This window comes from Cuculus canorus, chromosome 1 (genome assembly GCF_017976375.1).
Source record: "Cuculus canorus isolate bCucCan1 chromosome 1, bCucCan1.pri, whole genome shotgun sequence".
In the NCBI taxonomy this organism is placed as follows: domain Eukaryota; kingdom Metazoa; phylum Chordata; class Aves; order Cuculiformes; family Cuculidae; genus Cuculus; species Cuculus canorus.
Genome location: NC_071401.1, coordinates 53,518,762 through 53,539,808, shown reverse-complemented (window position 1 = coordinate 53,539,808; position 21,047 = coordinate 53,518,762). Strand labels below are relative to the sequence as shown.

At 37.7% G+C, this 21,047-nt stretch overlaps 1 protein-coding gene and 1 long non-coding RNA gene across 4 annotated transcripts in view; one reads left to right on the top strand and one right to left on the bottom strand.

The window, feature by feature from the left end:
• The window catches only part of GPC6 (glypican 6), a 757,324-nt gene that overhangs the window by 359,498 nt on the left and 376,779 nt on the right, over positions 1-21,047 (top strand). The gene's annotated exons all lie outside the window — the stretch shown is intronic.
• Positions 8,147-21,047, bottom strand: part of LOC128852652 (uncharacterized) — a 38,871-nt gene continuing 25,970 nt past the window's right edge. Inside the window, exons 2-4 of the long non-coding RNA XR_008450618.1 lie at positions 19,774-19,832; positions 10,395-10,431; positions 8,147-8,862 (exon numbers count right to left, since the gene is read on the bottom strand). This is a non-coding gene — a long non-coding RNA (uncharacterized LOC128852652). The remainder of the gene's footprint in view (positions 8,863-10,394; positions 10,432-19,773; positions 19,833-21,047) is intronic.

Below are 21,047 nucleotides of genomic sequence, written 5' to 3'. Positions count from 1 at the left end.
GAAGTCTTCTTCATTAACTTTCATCAACTTGCTCCTATTGCAGTTTCACATTTTCCTTTTCTCTAAAAAGCAAAAATTTGAGTTTTTTAACTGCACACTATTAAGGTAAAGAAAAGAATGTGTTGGAAATTGAAAGTTAGAAAGAAGATACACCCTATGGCCCTGTCAAAACTATTGAATCTCCGTCATAAAACTAATCTTTTGCTATTTTTCCCTCTAGCTATAGACTGTGATCTCATTTTGCTTTATAAGCTAAGAAAGGTCAGGCCAACCTCCTCAGTCTTTGGATGAACAAAATCCTAAGAATTATCTGTGCTTAGGATGATGCTGATTAAGTTAGTGCAGAGAAAAACAAGATCTAGGTAGAACAGTTTGAATTTACTTTTCCCAGCTGTTTATTGCTGCTTCTCTAGGTAATCATTACAGCCCACGCAGTTGAGGTCCAATAACAGCTTGTGGGAGTCCTCCCACTCTGTTTCAGTGCAAACCAGCTGTATTAATTTGAGTCACTGATGAAGATGGCTCAGGCTCACCCAAATGCTGACTTATTAGTGCAGCTCTGTATGGGGATGATGAGCAACAACTGTTACTACTGAGACCTAAGGCTACCGTTGCTATCTTCAAAGTGAGTGATTTATGGTTGTCTGAGCTACGGTGCTATGGAAAGGTAATGACAGGACTGAACCTTAGAACATTGCAAGTTGTTTTGGGACATATGATTCTCATTTTTGAGAGCCTTTGCCCTTTAAAACGCTACACTGAAGACTTTCTGTGTAATTAACAGTGTTAAGTACCTAAAAGGCTCAAATAGTTTCTTCTTATTGTTATAAAAATGGATCCCCTTTTTCTAGACTTAAAAAAAAAAATAAGTGAAAAAGGGAACATTTTTCAAGTGAAATCAAAATTTCTTAATTTATATTATATTGCATGGATTATTTTTTCTCCATGCAAATACAAAGCAATGGTGGATAATAAGAAGCATGAACAGAGCTCATTTCTTTAAAAATAATTTAAGTTTCTCTTGCATATCTTTCTGTCCACAGCTAATGCTAATGTTAATTTTCTGATCAAGTTTGGACCAAAATACAGTTTGGAAGTTTTTTATTTGGGAAATACCAGCTTTTTATGGGTGGAAAATATTATTTAATATTTCTGTTTCGCACTACTTTACACTGTTGATAAATGCTATTAGACATGGCCCTCATGATCAATGATAACAATTTCACTAAATAGAAGAAACCCAGGAAAGTGCCTTGAGTGTTCAGCCTCTATTCATCCATACCATTTATTTTTCAGGTCAATCTTTTTATGTGTTTTGGACCTCCTTAACTAGCTGTCTCTAATAGCCCTAAGTGTTGTGGAAACAACCTCATGAGCAAGTACTTGTTTCTTTTTCTTTTCTTTTTTTAACACTGGTATTTTTTTACCAGTGAGTTAACTGACAGAATTATGCAATCGTTTACTAGATTATTTGTTCGTGTGTTTACTAAAGTTCAGCTGTGCCCTGTCCTACAGTTTCTAATCATTTTTTTTTCCTGAAGTTTCCTGGAAATCTTTCTCTTTCTGTGACATCCCTTGCCTCTACATATGAAATCATTACTTCTGGAGGAAAAAAGGGAGTAGGTAAAGCTTTTGTTCACATCATTTTTGTGCATTCAGGGACAGATGGTAGCTCTCTTGACTCTCACAGGTGACTAAGGATATGCAATCTTTGCAGTAATATCATTACTTATTATTTATTATCTGAGAGACACAGCAAGCCTCTGGCAAATGAGGGATTGAGTTGCTCCTAGTACCATCTTTCCGCTGGCCATTCTTGAGGGACATAAAATATTTTCCCCCAAGGCTATTTTTGTTACTCCTTCCTATGCAGGGAATTTAGAAAGATATCTATGTTCTTCCCGTGTGATCTCAAAGAACTCTACAAGACCCTTGGAGAGATTAATTCCAGTTATAATGACTGGATTGCAGTTTCTTACTTACTAAGTGGTACTTATACATACATATCTGTGTGCATAAATATATGTATACACGCAGATATATATACAACCAAGCATATATCTGAGAAGCTGCACTGATATCAGGAAGAAAAATGTTTCATAATTGGCACTGTCTATCCTAAACAAGTTTTAAAATAACTGTCAATAGCAGCATATGATTAACACTGCCATTCAAATAATGCTGTAGTTTAGAGGTGAGTTTCAACTAAAATTGCATTAATTTATTTTTATTTCTCTGAGATTAGGGAGATGACCTGCATAATTTTGTTACTCTATTTTGGGACATTGATGAACAGCAACTCTATGATCCATCTGTGTGGAAAGGTTCATATTAATTGTGATTCATAAATATTATCCCCCTGTTGGACTATTTTAAAGCAACACTCAATCCAGGTAATTATGGTCTGTTGCTTCCGCTGAAAGCAGACACTGTATAAATCCTTCAGACAAGATGGGCTTGTCAGGCTGAGAGTAATGTGCAGGTCCTCGGAAACGATTTATATTCAAGGTCAATTTGGTAGGTGTGTTTTCCAGTTTTTCATTTCTCAGAGCTGACAACAAACCGAACTAGTTGGTTATTCCCCACTGATGCTGTTCTAGTGATAGGATGATCGATAATCTGTGATTAATTTGGAGTCACTCATATGCTGGTACTAGGCAGTTTCGACAGCCTTACTTTAAGTATTGATTTCTTGTGTAATTTACAAAAGTGAGGTATACCAGATATGATGATTCTTGGCAATTTTTTGCGTTCTTCTTGTAGGCAACGCTCTTCATCAGAAGAAGCCCCATAGAGTGAACTTCAGTTGAAACAAAGTCTCACCCCTGCTCAGGAATAGTCTTGCTTAGTTTCCTCTCTCATTGATGGTGGATTTAAATTCAGTTTAAAAAAAAATACATAAATCTTTCAGCAGTGTATTAACAAGCATCTGTCCCAGCAACTTAATGTACTAGTCCCTCGTTACTGCATGTTTTCTGGTTTTACAAGGGCTTGCAGTCTCGAGGGTTGAGAGATCAAGGCATGTAGTGCTTTGTTATCCGTTCAAACAAAAACCCATTTGGTCAGCATAACTAAGGAAGTACATAATGCCATTTGACGAAATAAACGCAGGTTATATTTTAGAAATAGAAATGGAGTATTTTTTGCCTGGGAAAACATATAATGTTAAATCCAGTTTTCTTTTTTTTAAAAAAATGCTGTTTCCATTGGAATCAATAGCATTATTGTAGTTGTAAAAAGGGCTATTGATGTACATTTGGAGCGCGTAGAAGTTCATCTGATGGAAATGAAGGATAATAAAAGTGCTATCAGGGAATCCAGGATTTTTGCCCAATAAAACACCCTTTTGGATAATACATTATATTTGGCAATATCAGACAAACAGTTTGAAAGGTTTAATGAGGCCTAAGGATAACAGTCTATAGTATATGAGAAAAAAAAGTGAATGAGTTATAGCAAGAAAATGTTCCTCTCTGTGAATTGTGATCAATGACTCTTTTAATAGTTGGTTAATCTTCCCTGACAACTTCAAAACTGTAAAGAATTTTAAGCAAATAGAAAAGATTTGTGGTGAAAAAGAAGCTAGTTCACTTCCCCTTCTTACTGAAATCATAAAATGGTAAGGTATGTTAATCATGTTACAAATAATCACCCCTTGGGAAATTTGCTAAAATATATTTATTTAGTTGTTCTATTTCATTTGAATAATGAAATTATTTACATGAAGAAAAATCATAATAAAAAACAACCCCAGTAACTTTATATGAATAAAATGGACAACAGTTTAACTGAAGATCAAACAAATGTGCTGCTGATAATATTAAAAACTATGTGCTCATTTTCTGGGTATTTTTTTGGATTGGCAGGCTGCCCCGTGGGACATAAAAGGAATACAGGAATAAACTAGTTTGGGGTTTGATTATTTGTTTGACTTTGGGGCTGGTTTTTTTATCAGATACCAAGCTGAATGTATTTTGCATGTACCCTGCTGTTTTGCTAATATATGTCAAACTAGTCATATTACATATGGGACAGTACACAGTATCACACAAACAACAGGTAAATACACAGCTGTATATACAAGATGAAATCAGAAAGCAGTATGCAAAGCAGTCATCCAAATAGAGAATAGAGATGCAGTTAATGTGATCTGTTGAGCTGACATTTTCACCAAAGATGCTGTAAACACAGGAATACTCACCTTGTGTTGGCTGTATCTTGTGGCTCATTCTGATTAATTTTTTTTTTGCCTACTCTTGACCATACTAAAGGCATCAACCACTCAGCCTTGGCGAGAAGAACTTCTGCCTGGTGCAGAGCGTGTTGTATGATACTGCAGAAACAGGAAGGTCCTCGTGTCGGCATCAAGTGACGGGTGGGGGGTAAAAGAGTCTACAATATAGTTTTGTGATTGTGGCTCTCTCATGAGTACAGCAGTTTTAATTCTTTCCTAGGTGAGAATTTACCCTCAGCTTTGGCAAACATGCACATCTCAGGTGATCGAGGCTGTACTTTGTGTCTGTGTGGCACAAAGCAAGGGTGATCTGGAATATTACTTTATTTATTTAAAAATATTGTGACACAGTACCATGACACCTGTGTTATAATGGTAAGTAAGGGCATACTTTTCCACAATTTGCTGTTTATTATGTATGATATCAACTCTAAGGCTCTGATCCCATCAAAATTTGCTGACATGGCAATAATGTAAAGCTGCACTGCAAAACATTGCGAACAGCATGGAAACGCTTGGCTTAGACCATATTTATTTTAGAAGGAGTTTATTAATCGGATTCCCTTTCCTCTTCATTGATACATTGTGACCTAATTTTATTCCAGGTGATTTAGGCATCTGACCAAAATATCTAAGTAAGAAAACCTTTTCCCAAAAAACCCACAAAGTCAACAAGAAGAAAGAGTTTCACTACCAGAGATTTGGATCATAAATTTCAACAAATTGCAGGAAACTCTACGTTGTACGATAAGTCTACAGAAGTTATGTTCTTTATTTAAACTCCTAAAAGGAAGGTGTGTGAATCTGGTACCTGTGTACATTGATCTTTTTGAAAACCCATACCTATATCACTTGCAATAACTGAAATAATTTGTAAGAATTAACCAAAGGGATTCCTATCTCAAATCACACTGAACAGAAGATTTAGGTCAAAATTCTGAAGAACTACACATGTTTCTATGCCTCAGAAATTATCCTGCGGAAAGAAGATTAAATTCTCTTGCTAATTTATATGTGTACACAGTTGAAAAATATATGGTGGCCTTGAAAGTATCACTAGTGTATGAATCACTAATAGAAATGTTCGCAAAAAAGTATATGTCAGATTTTGCAGAACAAGTGGGTTAAACTGTCGATGAAGTTGTAGTTTATGTCATAGGGGCATTCATGGAATTCGTGAAGAAATGATGAACCTGGTTGTTCATTTCCATCACAGACCTGTTATTTTTCTGTTTAGTGTCTGTTACTCTGGCAGCTGCCATTGGCTTTCTTCACAGCCTACTTACGGGGGATGGGCAGCTGGATAAGGGACTTGCTCAGATATGGGACCTAAGGAAGCAAAGGGTTATAACAGCAATGACCACACTGCATGAAAATCCCAGGCAGGGAATTTCATTATAATGTTAGATCATATTTAGTGTCATTCCTGAATCTTTTTATTTTGGTTATTCCTACTCTTCTTCATCCTAAAGCAAAGGAAAGCATGCAATTTTGCATTTTGTTTGTTTGTTTGTTTAGTCTACAGAAAATATGATTAGTGAAAAGGAAATTACAATGTTTAAAATGAAGATAGGAATGACAGGAGGGTCATGGAGGTTTTTATCTTCAACATAAGTCCAGCAGTGAAGATACTCATGGGTTAACACATTTACCAGGGTATGCCAGCAGAAGTCCATCTGATGACTTGGTAATGAAATGACATGCAATATTCTATGATTGCCCTCAATTACCCTATGCAAAGCAAGAATTAATTACTAGCTTAGAAAAAGTTCACCTTTGTCCCTCATTTCAGGCTTTCATTTATACTGAGTGTTTCTCAGGCAATATTAATAGAGGTCCAAGTACTTCATATTTGATTTTTTCTTCTTTTTCCTTGTAATGGGGCTGATCCTTTTACATGATAACTACAGTCTAATCAATCAATGGCTGGAGTAAGCATTAAGGTATATACAGAGCATTTTAAAAGTGCTGAACCCACCCATGTACTGTTTGGCACTTTCTTGTCCAGAATTGTAGTACACAGGATGGTTAATTTGATCCATTTGTTTTGCAACAAAGACTGCCACCACCAAGTTATTTTAATGTAATGCTATAAATCAACTCGAAGGCTGCATAAAAAAAAATAAATAAGCCAAATAAAAACAACCAAGAGATTCATCACATTTTGTCTCTTCCTCCCTGTTGAATCAAGAGATCCATTGCTAAAAGAAAAACGACACTAAATGATTATTACTCTAGGCTCCCTTCGATTCCCAACTTGCCTATATAGTACTATATTAATGGAGTGAACTGGCTGCTTGCATGTGATTTTAAAATACATTCTGTCTGTCCATATTTAATACAAGTCTATATATAAATGCAGAGCCAGAACCAGAAATTTAAAGAGAAATTACATGAAAGTTTAAGTTATGATAGTAACGTATTTATTCTACAGTGAGGTTGACCCTTTATTCTGGTCTAACTTAACAGGTGGAAGTGAAGCTGTTAAAATAAAAGAGTGTAGTGGTATAGGACAACAGACACTAATAACTCTATTTGGTTCCAGACATTTTCTTGCAAAGAAAGAAGGCTTGGTAGATGTGCATTAAGGTTTTTAGCATGGGCTGGTAAAACATTCAAGTGCATGCTAAGGCTGCAGACAACTGCATGAAGAGTAAAGGTAACATGAGAAATCAGTTACAGACACTCAATAACTTTGAAAATTTCCACTCCTTGAATGTCAGCTGAGGAGAGCTGGTAGGAAACCGCTAGTGAAGAGAGAGCTTCTTAAATCAGTTGTTAAAATTAACCTGCTTGGCTCTGCTGTGAAAGGTACTGTAAATATTCGTTCACCCAGGAAAGACTGGGAGGTAGTTTCAAAAGCTCTCTTCTTTCAGCAAAAATCCATACAAGGAGACCTCTCATGTGTGTAGACATCTGAAGTGGCCATTCAAGCTTCCTTTACAAAAAAAAAAAGAATAAGCACTTCTAAAGTGCTGTTTTGCTTGTTTCTTTGGTAGGGATCTGATACAGACCACTTTAACTGCTCTTTATAAGTTCCTACTTCTCACTACCACTAAAAACAGAGCTCTAGAAAAGTGAATCTGTCGTAGCTCTGTACAGAGATCCATGCATGGGTGGATGAGATAAATCTCATATCCAAAGTGTCTTGAGTGCTTTAGTCCCATTTGGTGCTAAGTAAAACTGGTTTTTTTTGAGTCATAACTGACAGTTTAGGAAGGTGATCCTAGCCATATCCAATAATTAGAACATTTCAACTGAAAACCACTTAAAATAAGCTGTTTGCCTTTACACGGAAGGACACTGGAATATATGACACACCAGCTAGAATCAAGAAATTCTTCAGAAAGCATCTGCCACTGAGTAAGTGGTTTTCACTGTAATGGAGTGTGTGAGCATCCATGTCAATTTGGCATATTAATCAGAATATTGTGAATGAGTTCAGGATAGACAGCCAAGTCACCTAATCGTGTAAATATATTCTTAATTGGTTTCTAAATGAAAGGTAGCCACTGAGGTGGTCAGGCAACACAGAAACATGATCAGAAACTAGTCCAATAAAGACTCACTTACTGAAGACTAGCTTTACTTTTTGTTGTTTGATTTTTTTTTTTTTAACTTAAACTGCTGCCTTCATAGGATAGTGATACAGCTGAGGAAAAAGACAAGGTCAGAAGTTGTGCACACTTTGTTGTTGTTGTTGTCTACTCTTGTTTCCTACCTATTATTATGGAGGTAAATGGACAAAATACATACTTGAGATTGTTAGTTGTTTCACTGAGCTGTAGAACAGCTTTCCAGTGGTTTACACTGCACTGGGCACCTTCACAGCCAGACACACTAGAAGCTTTGCTGATCTGTAGCATTTTATTGGAAGCTCTGGCTCAGAAAAAATAAAAGAAATAACAGAAATAAAATAACAGAAAGAACTTAAATCCCTGGATTTTGTATGCCTGTGACGGAATACCCCCAACACAGTGAAGTATAGTTCTAAACAAGAAAGTCATGGATCTACATTTCGTTGCTGACTTTAATTAATAGAGAAAAGTTGTGGTAACACAGGATGAGTCTTGATGAGACAACCAGTTTGGCACACGGCTTGGTGCGAGGATATGTTGAAGGATAGCACTAGCAAAGAGACTTCTAACAGAGGAGGTACAGTTGGGTATCATCAGAATATCGTGTAAGAACACTGATGGTGAATAAATCAACACCACGGTGCTTTTCCCCTGGGCAATATGTAGTGTTAAATCTTTAGGGTGGGGTGAGAGAAAGGAGTGAAAGGAGAGCAACTGCATATATTCACCAAAGCATGTGGCTTTATGTGGTAGATCAGTGGAAGCATTTCAGTTGTTCTCACCCTGCTTGGGAATCCGGCGATGCTGAAGCCAGCAGAGACTTGCACAGAAAGCTGGATGATTTTAGTGTCTGAATTATATCTTTTTTATGACCGTATATGCTGGTGGAATGGTAGGAAGCTCTGTAGGTTTCAAATGGAAAATAAGTGCCTGCATGTTTTTGATTATGACATCATTATGGCTTACAAGATAAGGAACAAATTTAAAGTCTGGTCTGAAACTGTAAGCAATAACTGTTTCTCTGTCCTTCGGGATGAGACTAGGATGAAACTGTAAGGAGAAATTAAATATGTTATTAGACCATTGATAATGTCTGATTATATTTCATCTGTAAATGAATGTTTCTCCATAAATGACTGGTAAAAATAGGAGCTGCTGGAGGAATAGATTTGTTTTCCATTGTTTTTCAGGAATCTTTTCTATGCAGTGAAACATCCCTAATGAATATCCAATCTCAACACAGAACAGTTAAATGAGTAAAAGCTCAGAACAGTAAATTGTGGGCTACATTGATTTTCTGACCTGCATACACAGTAAATTTTTCACATTGAGGCTACCCACAAAGTCTTTTGTTTTCCACTTCTCAGATTTCAGTTTGAAATAATTGAGAGGAAGCTTTCAGAATCTCCTTTCAGAAACAACTTTTGGAGGTGACCTTTGACTTGGAAGGGACAGTAAAAGCAGTTCTTTAAATATTGCAAAATTACATTATTTTTGGGATACTTTTACTGTTTAACCTAGTAGCTAAGATGGAGATCATACAGTATTAAAATAAAAAGTGTGCATAGAATCAGTGATTACTTTTTTTTTTTTAAATTACTTGGATGATGATTGAGGAACAATTTAAAAACAAAACCATGTTGCTGAAAAATCAGGATCCCTCCAGTTAATATGCTTGCACACTCTGTCATTAACACTAGGCATAAAGGTTTTGGTTGGGACATAGAGAAGATAGAAAGAAAAGAAAAAATGGAGATCAAAGCAGAAAGCAAAATTTGGTATGAATGCTTAATTTTTCTAGAGAGGCAGTTACATTTCTTCCAAGATAGCAGCAGCATTTTTGTGTTTGTTTGAGGGGAAGGGGGCTTAAGGAAGCGAAGGAATAATGTGGGTAGTGTTCTTTCAAAGGGATTCCATCCCAATAAAGTTGATAGGAAGATAGGAAGCTTTGTGTTTGGTCTTCATACTACAAATAACCAATTCGTATCTAGTTGCTTCAGAGCCAGATCTTTTCCTTTGTCTGTTTAACTTTTGGGAAAATAGCCTGCTATTTACATCACTGATTTAAGATGTGAGTTTTGTCAGAGTTGCATGTATTTTAAATTTTTCAGGCTTCACTTTTCGTTTTAGGAAACTAGGTTTCAGGAATTTCTGAGGAAGGTGAAAGTAGAAAAAAAAAAAAAAACAAAACTAAAATTGAGCACTGAATTCCTTATCTACATAAATAAACTCTTTCCTGTTCTGGAAATAACTAGTGATTCTTGAAACTTACAATGCTTTTTCCATGCATTTACACTATGATTTGGTGGGAGATGACATTTAGGGCTAGTCTAATAATCAGATTCTTTCTAGCAGAGATTGTAAACATAACTTAGGGCTTCATTGCCAAAAGGTGGGTTGTGTATAGTACAGAAATGTGCAAAGCATTTCAAGGTAGCAAATTATTCTTACTTTTGAGAAATCAGGGATTTAAAACCTGTGCAATATTTGCGGTTTTGCTTGTGAGTCACGGCTAAGAATTAGTCTGCAGCTAGCAATTAAATGTTAGCCAGGGAAACAGCTTAAGCAGAAGGGAATCTTACCTGTAGTTGGTGTTTATCTGTGGTACTTCAAAATTACCTGTTGTGCAGAAACACAGTATTTCTCTCATCCCAATTAGCTTCTGAAATGTGTAACTTCTCTGACTCTAATATGCCTCTGAGCCATTTGGACTAAGTCCAGGTAAAATACTTTCAATTCAGCAAATCAACTTCCTGCTGCGATATATTGTTAGGAAGCACCGACAGGTGCCTTTAGTTTTGTAAATAACAATACTCTTCTGTTATAGAAGACTTCATGTAAATCAGAGTGTTCATTTCAATCTACGGAAAGGTACGGCGATGTAGGACAGAGTTCAAGTATCTGAGCAGTCAGATATAATAAAGGAAAAAATTCCTGTAAATTATATCATTAAATTAAAAATCACTAGATTTTCATTTTTCATTAAGAATTGTCTCAACCCTTATGGTGAAAGTGATGGTTCAGGAATATAGATGAGCTGACAAAATATGTCTGTTAAAGCCTTTCCAGATAAGAACAAAGAGAAGACACTGGACTTTGGCAGCAGACTTTAGAAATACAAAACTGTACTTAATTCATGTGCTGAAATTTCCACTGACTGTACATGTCAAGAATGTCTCAAAGGCATAAGGAGCTCCAAAAGTTTGATAAAAATTATTACACTCAAGAAGAACAGCTATACCTTTTGAACACTTTCATAATAATGTTTTCCACTAGTACTTTTTTAAACTGATAGTATCATATAAAATAAGGAGAGTAAAACAAAGTAATTTTCTCTTGAGGAGACCAGCCCACTTATGGAAGTGTGTTAGACCACAATGCTACACCTACTTATAAAAGACATAAAATGTCACAGCCCCCAGATGCAAAGTCTTGATGTTGTTAATTTAAGCTGTTGTACTATACATTCTTTAGGAGTTGCTTATTGAATGTTTTTTTTTCACCAAGTTCCAGTAAAAGACTTCATTATGATTTGAACGGTATTTAAACATGTGCATGCAAAATTGTAATTAATAAAGTTTTGCATTATTTTCCTGCCCTGAACTTGGAGAAATGAATAAGGTAACTCAGCCCCTTGCTTATAAAGCATTTTGCATATCATTTTCCAAAGGTCTCACTTCTTTTGTTGCTGGATTTTGGAATTCTCTACCAATCTTCCCAGGACCGAGCCCTTAGATTTGGAAACCTTCTATTAAGCTCAGTCTATGTTCCATAGGCCTGAAGAACAGAAGTGCCCATTACAATCAATTTGCCTAGATTTTGGATTTTTTTAAAGGTTGGGTTTCAAGGATTTTTGACAAATGGTAGTTGCTCCTATTTGATAATTATATGTTTAAAGCTGATTACACTTGAGCCTGAATAGCTGTCATCCTTTTCAAATAAAAACTTAAAAATCAACTTGCTTTATATTGAAAGGAACCTGACCACCCTACCCAAAAGCAGCACTTAGCACTCTTCCTTATCCTTCAGAAGTGCTTTGCCATGATAAACATAAAAGAAGTATTCTTTAATTTGGTTACTGTTCCTGGACACCTCAGTCTATTGTAGTTTTACATCATATATTTATTAAGATGTAAAAACAAATAACAAAAACTAATTTCTTCCTCTCCTGTCCACTTTACTGATCAGAGTATGAAAACCACTGCTTGGAGAATTTTGCTGATTGCTTATATTTTTCAAAGTAGAGGTCACTCAGTGTCACTTTTGGATGTAGATCAAACTGACTTTGGTGTTAAAAACTTTTCTATGTGTTGACAGTGAAGAACCTCTTCTAGGGAAGAGAGTACAAGCAAATGCTTCCAGGTAAAACAACTTCCTTTTGGTTTTAAGTAGGTTACCTCTTCAAAGTGCATTTCACTGTGCTTCCCACCCTCTTAAATGAATTTTTAAGGAGATGAATATGAAATAAGGATACAGACTGAAAAAGGCCACTGCCAGGCACTTTCTATTATCATACTCTCCTTTAGAAGAGCTGTTTTGAACCTTGAAGAGAAGATATATTTTTCTATGTCTTTATCTTTTTGCATTACAAATATTTTCTAATGTTGCCAAGCATGTTTCAAGAAGGAATATTTAATAATTATTTGAATACTCTAGGGCAGACAAACACAATGACATCCAAGACCAAACTCATTAAATTAATGTACTTCCAATGTGATATCACATAACTTTAACATTAATATAATAGAAATGGATGTTTCTATTGCAGCTCATATCAGTTCTTGTTGGCGAAAAGCCTCCTCTCCGCTGAGACTTGATTCACAGCAGTGATGGGAACATTAAAATTTATGAGTATCTCCTTAAAACTTCAACTTGCAGCTATAAACTTCTCTTGGTGACAACTGAAATACTTTTGCCCACTCAGAAATATCAATGAAATGGCTTAACAGACAATGTTCTCATTAAAGAAGGTAATTCTAATGAGACCAGTAGAAAGGGTAACATGAAGTAGCTCTTCAAGAAGAACTGTGACAGTTTTTTAGTCCTTCCCTTGGAGCTAGCTTGTTACATTCTCATTGCAACCTTCACTCACAGTTCAGGATTTTTCAGTTTTGTCGGCATGCAAAGAGCCGTTTAACCTTAACAGACCTTTCAGCGTGGTATGGTTTTGCTAGCCCTTCCCATCTCTTCCTTGATGGCTCCCACATAGAATCATAGAATCACCAGGTTGGAAAGGACCCACTGGATCATCGAGTCCAACCATTCCCAACACTCCCTTAAACCATGTCCCTCAGCACCTCATCCATCCATCCCTTAAACCTCCAGGGCAGGTGACTCAACCACCTCCCTGGGCAGCCTCTGCCAGTGCCCGATGACTCTTTCTGTGAAGAATTTTTTTCTGATATCCAGCCTGAACCTCCCCTGGTGGAGCTTGAGGCCATTCCCCCTTGTCCTGTCCTCAGTCACTTGGGAGAAGAGGCCAGCTCCCTCCTCTCCACAACCTCTTTTCAGGTAGTTGTAGAGAGTAATAAGGTCACCCCTCATCCTCCTCTTCTCCAGGCTAAACAACCCCAGCTTGTCATCCACAAGTTGTCACTGTTGGTGCCTTCTGCTGCCCCACACTCCTTTTGTTGATAAGCTGGCTGTACCTTGCCCTGCTTCTCTTCTGCCTGCACCAGTAAACTCTGGAAGCTGGCCTAACGCTATCTGTTTTGGCAGCTCTTTTAAGAATATATGTAATGTGCAAAATTAGACAGTTTTTCAGGTTACAGGAACATATTTAGCAACTTCTGTCTCACTCCCATTCCTCTCTAAACTTTGCACTGCAGTGCTGAAAACTGCTGTCTTAGAGTAGGCTGACCACACAGCCCCAGCGGATGAAGGTATGTGCTGGCAACTGCAATTCTTTCTCCTTTGCAGCAGAGGCAAAAGCAACAGTATATGTCTCAAGTCCCTTTTAACAAACGTGTTTCTCTACCTCTGCAAAGGGGGCATACAAAATGACTGTATCACAGGGGTTTTTTTATTGATCTCCTTTCTTTCCACCAGACGCCTAGAGAGTCTTCCTCTTCTGAGGCTTCTGTAACATGGGGCACACCTGAGGCAGAGAATATAAGGCTGGGTCTGTGCAGAGAGAGGTTACTTTTAAATCCTTGACACTCAGCTTATATGTATTTCAGCTCGCTTGGTACTTCATCAGCATCAAGGGTTCATAATTTGTGCAGTATTATCAGTACTGATCCAGACCTTCTGCAACTGTGTCTAAAAGAAGAGAGGAGACCTGGGCTTAATGCATTTTAGGGTCCTATATCTAAAGGGATGTCGTTTTAAGAACAATGCAAATAAGGTTAATTTCCAAGTAGGAAATCCTTCAGTAAGCAATCCATAGAATATAGATATCTTTTTTCTTAATAATATCTACTATAGTGTTTTTAACCACAGAGCACTTGAAAAACAATACCTTACTCCCTACAAAATCCATTTAACATTAATGGTACTACTGTCCGTGGCTGTTGTTCTGTAATCATCATAACTAATGGAAACACAGGTTAGGCTTGCCTTTTGGAAATTGAACACTGTTTATAAACACATTTTATAATATGCATCTTCACTGATTTTTTATTTTCCTGTAATAATGATAGCTTTGTATTTTGTTTGATGTGCAGCACAGGTTTACAGACATGTTGCAAATAACTAAGGTATAACTGATGAAGCAATTATTTTAGCTTAATTGACTACATTAATAATATAAAAATACTAAGGGGCCACTTCAGGGTCTTGATGGCTCTTACATCACTGACTGTCATCTGCTGCTTGAGCTGTAGCATTATCTTACTGAGCTAGAAAGGTCCTTCCCTGTCCTAGAGCGTTTTGAGACAATCTCAGTTTGTGCTTGTGACAGTCATCAATCCTAGACTGTTATTTTCTGCACTTAGGTGTTTGAAAGTAGGTGTTTATGTGCAATATTGTATCTATGGCCCCATTTTAGTTAGGAGAGACCTGGGCATTGATTCAGCTGCCCTTCTTGGCCAGCTATGCCCATTTGACGTGCTTGAGGGTACCCACAAGATTGGCAGTTGAGACAGAATAGCTAGAGCTATGGATAGCATAGAGCTGTGACCTGTACTTCATGTCCAGAATTACAGTATTGAGTAAATAATCTGAGATACTATGTGGTTCAGATACAGTCATAATTTCTTAAAATAAGGACATATAAATAGGAACAGAACAAATGAAACCATTCCTGTTAGAAGTAGAAATTGTGTAGAGGTGGCTGCATCTAAAACAGAGCAATAGGACCAGCACATTTATGTGCCAAGAGTTCTGCTAATGATGAGATAATGAAACAATGGGGATGAAAATTAGTCTTTGTCAAGAGCTACCTGAAGTATAGCAGAACTGAAAAAAATTTATATTATTACATTCCTCATGGTATACTTCATTATTTTGAATTTTTGTTACTACAGGTTATATTTTTAAGAAAATATATAATTATAACCCTATTTCTTATCTTGAAGTAAAGCCTTTGACATGGTCCCCCACAACATCCTTCTCTCCACATTAGAGAGATATGAATTTCATGGGTGGACTGCTTGGTGAATAAGAAATTGGTTGGATGGTCGCATACAGAGAGTAGTGGTCAATGGTTCAAAGTCCAGATGGAGATGCGTGATGAATGGTGTCCCTCAGGGGTCTGTACTGGGACTGGTGCTGTTTAATATCTTCATCAATGATATAGACAGCGAGATCATGTGCACCCTCAGCAAGTTTGCAGATGACACCAAGCTGAGTGGTGCAGTTGCCACACCAGAAGGATGGGATGTCATTGAGAGGGACTTGGACAAGCTGGAGAAATGGGCCTGTATGAATCTCATGAGGTTCAACAAGGCCCAGTGCAAGGTCCCGCACCTGGGTTGAGACAATCTGCAGTTTCAATACAGGATGGGAGATGATGTGCTTGAGAGCAGCCCTGCAGAGAAGGACTTGGAGGTGCTGGTTGATGAGAAGCTCCACATGAGCCGGCAATGTGCGCTCGCAGCCCAGAAGGCCAACCATATCCTGGGCTGCATCAAAAGAAGTGTGGCCAGCAGGTCAAGGGAGGTGATTCTGCCCCTCTATTCCTCTCTTGTGAGACCTCGTCTGGAATACTGTATCCGATTCTGGAATCCTCAACACAGGAAGGACATGGAGCTGTTGGAACAGGTCCAGAGGAGGGCTACAAAGATGATCAGAGGGCTGGAGCACCTCCCATATGAGTACAAGCTGAGAGTTGGGGTTGTTCAACCTGGAGAAGAGAAGTCTCAAAGGAGACCTTATGGTTACCTTCCAGTACCTGAAGGGAGCTACAAGAGAGCTGGTGAGGGACTTTTTACATGGGCACATAGTGATACGGCTAGGAGGAATGGCTATAAATTGGAGAGAGGCGGATTATGACTGGACATAAGGAGGAATTTCTTCATGATGGGAGTGATGAGGCACCGGAACAGATTGCCCAGGGAAGTTGTGGATTCCCCCTCCTTGGAAGTGTTCAAGGCCAGGTTGGACTGGGCATTAAGCAGCCTGGTGTGGTGAGAGGTGTCCCTGCCCATGGCAGGTGGGTTGTAATTAGATGACCTTTAAGGAAGTTGGAAGATGTCCCTTCCAACTCAAACCATTCTATGTTCTATGAAGTAGACTTTTAGTGATTTACCATAACTCAGCATTCTACCCCTGCAAGTTTTCAGATCCTTATGAATAGTTGTGATTGAAGAAATCAACACTTTTACTCATAGTAAAAGAAGAGGGCAACTCTGAATACACTGACAAAGGAGTTCATTTCAGGGTAATGTGAATAGATGATATGCTATCAAGTTTGACTGTCTTTCAGTGTTTGATATGGGATATGATATGCAACTGAGGTTCCTTTTGTGCTGCTTATTTCACTGGATTCTGGTATCAACAGCTAGGAGAGCTCGGTGTCCATGTCACTTCTTTATCTACATGTATTTTGTCAGTATTGACATTAAAATAAAAATGTTGAGGGTTTTATTTGCCTTGGTAACCTTACTGATTTTTCTCTCTCAGAAAGGCTTGCAATTGGTAAAAGAAAGAAAACTGGAATGATCAAAACCAATGAATGCTGACTGGGTTCAGGTGCACTGAGGATCTGTACTGACAAGATTTGCATGGAGAAATATTTAGGGCTATAGAAAGATATGTGATGATTTACATATAAATTGATTTTTTTAAAGGAAAAGGTTAGCTTTCAGGGATTTGAGGAAAGAAGCATAATGCAAATTATATTTTTTCGACTGCTGAAGAAGCTCAAAAATTAAATTATAAAAAATGAAATTAGAAAAAAACCAAAAGACATTTGGAAAGATGTGTTTCCATAAAAGACACAAAAATTAGTTGTTAAAACAATGGACCTTAAAGTTCAGAACTCTGACAAAAGTAAAATTTCGGAGGCTTTCTTGCCTCTGAGTTTTCAGGAACAGGAAGAAAGATATTTTAATACTAGTGAAATTTACCATGGATAGCATTTTGTTTTCTCTGAAGTTTTAGAATCATTCTTTGTTTTTGTAGTACATGAGAATGTTTAATACATGTGTTCTGGATATGATGCCAACCCAAAACCAAAGCTCTCAAATTCATTTTTATTTTGTTGTTGTTTTCTAAAACATTTTCTATATTTAGGGATGTTGGTTGTGTGTCTGTAAAATAATGTCTTGTGAAATACAGAACATGGGGTAGAGAGGGCATAGTGCACAGAAGCTGATATTCCAGCACCTGCCCTCTGTTCCTTGAGGAATAAAGCAGCAATTTCCAACAACCCCTATTTTCATTTTTGGAGGACATAAGCTTTCCTTAATCTCACTTCAAGAACATGTACCCATTACCTCTTCCTATACCAATCTGTAGATTTACTGTGTTTAAAAGAACTGAGAAATTGTATGTAACTGAAATAATATTAATAGTAGTAGTAGTAGTAGTAGTAGTAGTAGTAGTAGTAGTAGTAGTAGTAGTAAAGATGTCTCACTGCACAGCTGAATTGTTCAGGATTAACCACTGGGAAGAGCCTTTTCTGCCCTTCTCTGTTTCTCCTTAGAGCAATCATATTATTTCAAAATGGCAATAATTAAGGATTTAGTGAATGCTGCATCACTTCTTGGCCTGGCCAGAAGTTCAGTTCTCAGTGAATTAAGCACTTTCAAATGGGCAGTCAGTAAATTTTGGTAATTGCTTGATAATTGCTGAGAGTAAATAATGGCTTCCTTCAGGGATATTCTCTCCCACAAGGGAGGAAAGCAGAATGCAGCTCCTGCAAGCAAGGGGCAGCCAAGCTGCTGGCAAGCTCAGAGAAGATTAGCCATTGCAGAGGTCTCCGATAAAATGCACTAGCAAAGCAGCTTTGCCCAGGCCACTTCCTCTTCATGTGAAAGGAGTGACACAGCCTCGAAGTCTCCCATGCTAAACATTTAATGCATATTTTAAAAGAAATATTTACCATTTTGCTGGCCTTTGTTTCAAGTTTAATTCTCTTGTAACTTCTCTTAGAGTCACAGAATCATAGAATCGTTTGGGTTGGAAGGGACCTTAAAGATCATCTAGTTCCAACCCCCCAGCTATGAGCAGAGACACCTTCCACTAAATTAGGTTGCTGAAAGAACCGTAAACCTAGCCTCGAACACCACCATGGTTGAAGCATCCACAGTTTCTCTGGGCAGTCAGTTCCCATGCCTCACCACAGTCACAGTCAAAAATTTCTTGGAATCATAGAACCATTAGATTGGAAAAGACCTTTGAGATCATCAACTCCAACTGTACCTGTCCACTACTAGATCATAACCCCAAGCACTTCATCCACTCGCCTTTTAAACACCTGCAGGAATGGTGACTCAGCCACCTCCCTGGGCAGCCTCTGCCAGTGCTTGATAACCCTTTCTGTGAAGAAATTTTTCCTAATGTCCAATCTAAGCTTCCCCTGAACACAGCTTAAGGCCATTCCCTCTTGTTCTATCACCTGTCACTTGGGAGAAGAGACCAACACCCACCTCCTTAACATCTAATCTAAATCTACCCTCTTTGAGCTCAAAACCTTTACCCCTCATCCTATCACTGCACACTCTGATAAAGAATCTCTCTCCATCTTTTTCTTATCTTTCATACGAAGCCTTCATAGGAGAGGCTTGGTGCCTCTGCCTAGTAACTGGAGAACTTGAATGAGCAGCCAAAGTCATATACTGAAATAGGAATGGGGTAGTTTTCCCAGATAGTATCTGCGTGAGAAGCCAGCTCCTGCTGTCTTCTGCCACCATCGCCCCATCTGGAGCGAGAACCCATCCACTGTTCTTTGCTGCTGCTTGCTCAAGTTTCAGTTTTTCACATCAATTTCTGGACAGCATGTCCCAGAGAAGCATTTATCTTTTCCTAGACTAGTCTGATACTTCTCTGGAAGTGAAACGCTTCCTGCTAAGGACTGATGATAACGCAGTTCAGGTGATCCTTGTGGGATCTGCAGCCATACTCCCTAGCTCACCCCTTAAAACTTTACAGTTTCTCTCAGCTTCATAGTGTTACTATAAAACTTTATTAGTGAAAACACGGGACAGGACCTTATATAGTATTTATACTCTTAAATCAGAAGGGAGAGTTAGTATTCTGTGTATTTAAGAGCTAAGAGTTAGTTTTCAACTTGTACTTAACAGAGAATGTGGCTGGGCTTAGTTACCACTTAAAACTTTGAAGCGGAAATACAAATGCCCTCTTTATACCAATCATGAGCTGTTTGCAACACAGTGTTTTTCAGAGGGATTGGAAAATCCTTGCAAGACAGCAATACTGATTTGGAAAATGATATATTTTAAAACAGATTCACTCAGGAAAGATAGTACTAAGAGTTGCAGAGAAGCAAGTTTTACACAGTCCAAAGAAAAAGCTGAGATTTTTAGGTGGAGATGGTGATTGGATAAAGGCACCTACCTCTGCAAGCAAAGTGATGTTCTGTGCTTTTTTGAACCTTGTGATGCTTTCAGAAGACTCTGCAATTTTGACAAATAAACAGCACTATTGAACAAAGCACTACTCATTATGCCTTTCTTTTGCTAATGCAAACAACCTCCTATTCCCCCCACCCCCAGAATACGAGTTAACTCCCTTTATTAAGAGCAGAAGTCCTAAGTAACTGCTTCCAGCTTCTGATTTCTGAGTAGGAGTAAAATAAAAAAATACAATTCACTACGAAGACAGGGTTGTTATTTCATCACAGTAATTTCAACTAGCATTTCAGAAAATACTGGCGTAAGTATTCTGTTCTAGTCTTCTACATTTATCTCTACTGAACCTTGAGATCTGCTTGTTAATATTGTTGTAAACATCTAATTCCAAGCAGAACAGCCTAAGTTCCTAATTACCTGTTCAATTCTCAGTTTTCAATTGCAGAAATAGCATGTAATATTTCCCAGTATGTAGCCATATAGGTCTTTCTGAACACGACAGGAATTAATACTTACTGAGACTGCTAATCTCAATGACCGTGTAGCAGATCTTATTTACTCTCCCCCCTTCAAAGCTATAAAGTTTAGATTCACTATTAAGGACAAGAAGTTTGAGTTTTAAATCCTTTACAATCAGGTCAAGCAACTAACACCTTGTAAAACCAAGATTAAACAGCAAGTGATAATGTTTAATCCAATTCTGTTAGATTTTGCAACAGAAGACACACATAAGCAATATAAATCTTGTGCTGCGTTTTACTCCAAGGTACAAATTTGTTTGCTGTTCCTTCCCGAAGCTATATTAAAAATATTAAATCTTGGCTAAATTAAATGTTTGTATAGTGCTTAACATTTAGCTTTCTGAAGTATACTTTATGACTTCTGTCACTGTAATATGTAAGTACTTCCGATATTTGTTGTGTATGTTGTTAAGGCTTTCAAATCCACTCTGAGGCCTGTAGTTTGATTAGCCTCATTTTTCTGATGAGAAACTAAAGCATGAATTTATTTATAGCTCTTTTGCAATCCAGTACCTCATTTTGCTGGACCTACAAATAGCCTTCTTGATGGGTTCTTTAGGAGAAATTAATGTACTTGGCTCCTACAGCATCTGCCAAACCAGAATGCAGACAGACGTCGCTTGACTCTGCTTGCATGAGTTTGTGTGCTCATATCTTTAAATAGCCACAACTGGTAAAAAATCAAGAGTAAGAGCTAGGATGTCAGCCTTGAACACCTCCATCTGAGGCTACCATGTGA